Source organism: Cibotium barometz, chromosome 29 (assembly GCF_041138505.1).
Source record: "Cibotium barometz isolate CiBa-2024 chromosome 29, ASM4113850v1, whole genome shotgun sequence".
Taxonomy (NCBI): domain Eukaryota; kingdom Viridiplantae; phylum Streptophyta; class Polypodiopsida; order Cyatheales; family Cibotiaceae; genus Cibotium; species Cibotium barometz.
This window is the reverse complement of record NC_141074.1, coordinates 25,037,791-25,043,273: the sequence shown is the minus strand read 5'-3', so window position 1 is coordinate 25,043,273 and position 5,483 is coordinate 25,037,791.

The window sequence follows — 5,483 nt, the reverse complement described above, 5'->3', positions numbered from 1 at the left end:
TTAGGTGGTTTTGTTTCTATTCTGAAAGTTGCCATGACCATTGAAGATGCTCCTTGGAGAGGTGCCATTTCTATGACTTTTTTAGGGTACTTTGTAGTTCTTTCTCGTGTAAGGATTAGAGAGTTTACCTTAATGGAGTATGTGTTGGTCTTCTTGTTGATCTGACAATTTGTTTGGTACATCCAAAACCAGCCCAAAATGGCAAAAATACCTTGTATCTTGCAAAACTGACTTATTCTGAATTGGTCCAAATTTGAATCTAACTTGATAGCTTTGTAGCCTACTCTTAGTAGAACATAGCTATGTGCTTAAATCTAGTTTTTGACATTCTAAAGCCTCTGAAACTCACACCTAGAAGATGTCAATTTTGCAGTCATAGAATGATGTAGGAGCCACAAAAATGGTCCAAATGATTAGCACCTGATACATAGGCCTTAGAAGGGCGTCCCCATAGGCTGTGCAAGTTTGGGCCAATTTTGACCTACAAGCTACAGAACCGGCTTCTTCTGTATTTGCCTAAATGACTGGCACCTTTCACATAGGCCTTAGGAGAGTGGCACCTTTCACATAGGCCTTAGGAGAGTACCCCCCACACACCGTGCAGATTTGGGCTCGATCTGACTAGTAAATCACAGAATCGGCTTCTCCCAGAATGTATTCTGGAACATCAGAAGTGGCCCCACAGTGAATGAAGTCAATTCTACAAACTTTCCAACAGATAAGGACCTATTTTGTGTCCCTAACTAAATAAAAAACCAATAAATAGCCACTTTGGGTTAATAATGCTAGAAATAGAAATAATTGAAATGTGGCCTACATTTTCCACGGTTGTGTACCTATTGCAAAATACCCAACATGGCAACATGCATCTCTTTTCATGCAAAATAGCAACCATGCATACGGTTTCCTAATTAACCTACTCCTAAAAAGAAAGTGAAATGCGAAAAAGAAGAGGATGCGAGAGTAAACTCCACCACCAAAGAGGTAATTGGAATGGTGACTCCAACCACTCTACTCGACTCTAATTCTTATCCACTCTTATCCTGCCCTACTCCTAATGCTATTCTAATCCTACTCAATTCCAACTATTTTGCAACCGAATGGAACGGTTTTCATGAATAGATCAAGTAAGCATAGCACTCAACTAGCTTAGGTGTACGCTCCCTCGCAGCGGCGCCAATGGAGAGAAGCGGTCTTCCCTATGTCATAGCATAATGATAGTAAGAGCTAGAAAGCCTCGATCCATAGTGTATTTCTACACAATTTTGATCCGAGAAGCTGCACTCGGCTAGTGCATGAAGGCTTATCCCTTGCGGTGGGAGAATGCCCATGCAATACTTAATCTACCCACTCTCCACACACTGAGCTGTATGACCATTTGAAAGTAACAATGCAGCTATTCCAGATGATTCACATGCCAAAGCAACATGTTTCCCTCCACGCAATCGAGATAGTAAGGCATTGTAAGATATGTTTTGTATGATCCACCTGGTCCATCAAGGAAAAAAACACCACCCTAGTTCAAAGGAACAGCTTCAGGATAGTATCAACAAATGCTCTTGATTGATAACTATTTAGACTCCTTTCTATGGAAACAGACAAATCAACCTACTGAACAGAATCAAACATCATCTCTTCCATCAGCAAACCATTGTTGACAGTGCTTGATCTATCAGGAATAGGCAACCCTTTAAAATCAACTAGCCACTTTCCATATTGTTGGTAAGAGGTCTTGCATGTGCAACAAAGCCTGATTCTTTGCTATAGAATGACAAACACCAACATCGGCACACCCTCTCAGCTGCAAGGAATGGAAAAAATCTTTTGAAATTTTGGTGGAGAATTTGTTCCAAAGTTGTCCATGATATATAGGCTCACAAAAAACCATTACAATTACAAACAATTAACGCAGTTGGAATCCTGTATTCTGAATTGCAGCTTCTTGGAGACATATAAACCACTCCTCCTCTAGCTTCACATGCAGCCTTAAAATAGGGATACAAATGTCCATTCACTATTTGCAAATCCTTAAAAGATTTACACCCTTTGCACACACTGTGAGTAGCATGCGTAAGTAATATTGCTCACTTGCACTCGGACTAACATTATACATACGTCTGATCATATTTTCTCTTTTTCTTTTAGTCCATGAGCGAAGAGCCAAATTCCACACCCACTTGCAAGGAAAATCAATATATAGTAAGCTATTTGCATCCGCATACAATTGATTAGCTCTGAACCATTCGATGAGAGATGTTCTTTGGTTTCTGTCACAACTAATCACATCATGCAAATCATCCTAGTCATTGAATAGCACATTATTATGCATCGGGAGATGAACATGTAACCTCTGTATATCAGGCTTTTCATCATGCAAATCATATTGATATATGCGCCAACATGCCTCTAACGCAGACACGTACCATGCATCCAGATATTGACTAACATCATCAATAATCTTGCAACTCTATAGTAGCTCTATCGTGTCCTTTGTATACATACTTATACAAATACTTTACAGCTGTAATGGTAGAGCATACTTCTATGTTAATATGGGCTTTGTACCTCATAGAGAGAAAAGGGTTATATGGAACAACCCATCAACTATCCACCCTATGATCCTTTGCTTGGATAAAACTACCATCGACTATCCACCCTATGATCCTTTGCTTGGATAAAACTACCATCGTATCCAACTTACATTTAATTGGATACCCATTGTCATCAACGCTAGTAGTCTCGAAAAAATTCTAAGGGTACCAATGTTTACAACTCTCATTAACCATGCAATGAGAGCGCATATTTAGTTCACCACATGGTCCATGGACATTATAATGACTAATTTTGTTGTGCAAATCAGGAAACATCACCTTGTTAAGAAGTTCAGCACATACCAACATATCAGTGAGCAATCTCAATCGGTTTATATCCACTTTCCAATATCAATAAGATATGTGCATGTGAAAAGCCTCTTTTTTGAAATTCAATAATAGAAACAAATCCCGATACCCTTTCAAAAATTGATTTTTTCACCAATAAGTGCATCATGTCCTTATGCTTCTCATAAAAGACCCGTGCAGTCAAGTCGGGTCGATCAACCTGACCTGGCAATAAAGCATTAGTTATTTCATCCCACTTAGGATTGTAAGTAAAGGTAATAAATAGGTCAAGTTTACCCATCTTCCTAACAATAGCCATTGAATCGTGGTATAATTGATGCATATATCTAGGCCCCCCAGTATATATAGATGGCAGTACTACCCTACGTCCACAGCAATGCCTACAGAGACTCTATTGGTCCCATCACTTAAATTTACCATATCTACAAGACCTTGGTATACTTCAGCACGTAATGCTTTCTGGTTATTGCGTATCCATACTAATCTGGATTCTTCCATACTACTATATGCATCAATAATGTACTGATGCAAAAGTCAACCACCACATAGAAGGTAGGCATTTGTATCTTCCCTTATCTGTAGTCTATATACATTTTATTGTCGTTGAGTTATGGTCTTTGTCTCCTCATTTGAACCTTATCTATGCCTACCATTGAGTGGAATTCCAACATGCCAACCATCCTCTCCTCAAGGAAATAGAAGAACATATAACAGAGGCATATATAAGCGGTGCAAGTTAGATATTGTTTTTATAGCACCTGTGCGCGACATTGTTTGAATATCTCTATGCCCCACATGAAAATCATCTCCTTGACCCGGCATGATAGCTTCTACCTCACTTTCTGTAGGAACCAAGTATTGCCTTGAGGTTGATCGTGCTTCAGTTTTTGATAACCGTTCTCAAATCTGCATGTGGACTTGATAGCAACATTTCTCTCATTGTACAAAGTCCACGGGCGTACGGATTATGTCCATACATCATTGTTTGCAACCTTTCAAGCACATTATGATTTAAAGAGGGCATCCCATGAAGTCTATTCTCTAATTCATGCTCTGTATCATACACATAAAGTCGAGCAAATCGAGGAGCCGCATCTCGTGTTTCATTAGGTATTACAAAACCAACACAATGATAGGTGGTAACATTGATTCAAAAATTTAATACTCCTCTCCTACTATCCAAGTGAGCACCCAATGAAATGAATTCCAAGGCATTATTATAAGAGCATATATTCTTTATGTATTCCTTACTTGCATTATCACATAGCAACTCAACCATTGCAAGAGGTCGATTTTCCAAAGGTAGTAAAGAGACCTTCCCACTTCCACAATAGTGTTTGCCCACATATTGTCTAAGCTTTCTTGACACCTCACATTTCCAAATAATTGCACAAAAATGGCACTTATAAGAAAGGGCCCCTAATGAGTGAAGAGTGCAATCTCCATAATATACCACCATAGTTGCTGGGTGCTTAACATTCTGAGGAGATGAAAACACGCGCCTTATAGAGTGACATTCAGATTTAATATCTTTCACATCACCAACGACACAGGTTATAGAATGAAAATTATCATATATATGCAACTCATTTAAATCAAATAAAAAAGGGCCTCGTGCCATATCTCTATGTGCCTTGATCATTCTGATGTTCATTGATAGATTCTTGAAGTACTGTAACATTGGCAATTGCTCCGTTACTTGAATCTAAGTGGATTCCACCATGGAATTCTCTATGCTCCTCCTCATTTTCAACCCTTCCAAATGTTTCAATTACACTTATGTTAAATCAATCCATTAGATTAGCAACATTTTGTTTTCAAATGCAAGCCCTTGTCCGTGAATGATTACGACGAGTCACACGTGTTGCATTCAAAATTCAAAGCCCACAAACTTAGTTCAAACTCAAGTATGTACAGCTCCTAGCCATCTTCAATCTCCTTCGAAACACAAAATAACAAATACTATTTTTCTTAACTTCAAACAACAACATAATACTACCTTATTACATTTATTCTACTTCAACAACAGCCATTATCACATGTGACCCTACTCTGGATAGACTCTGCTCATAACAATGTAATTCTTAGACAAGTTTATAATAGAAAAGTGGGTGTAACATATACAATCCATCTTCACATAGATAAGTGAGTATAACATATACAATCCATCTCCTAAGAGACAGCAGAGAGAAGGAGAGAGAGATAATGATTCCACAATCAATTCCTAGAATAAGATTTCGGTTGCAACAATAAGGTGCACAATAGGTACAATCGATTACAGCAAGGTACAATACGTATTGTAGTCGAGACTCGATACAGAATCAAGTATAATAGGCATAGAATAGGTGTGTATAGCCAAAGGTGTCAACACAACAATTGGTACCTTCCAAAACAAGTGTGTGTTGATTTACATAGGGAGAGTATCAGCTAGAGAGCCAAAGAGATGCGCCTCGATACATGAGGAGGAAGGAGGGAGTCATGGGAGAGGTTGGTGGAGAGGAGGTTTATTGGGGTCAAATGTTGTTTGGTCAAGTGGCATAGCTCACCAATATCACATTAATACTGGCCACAAGGTGGGTTTAA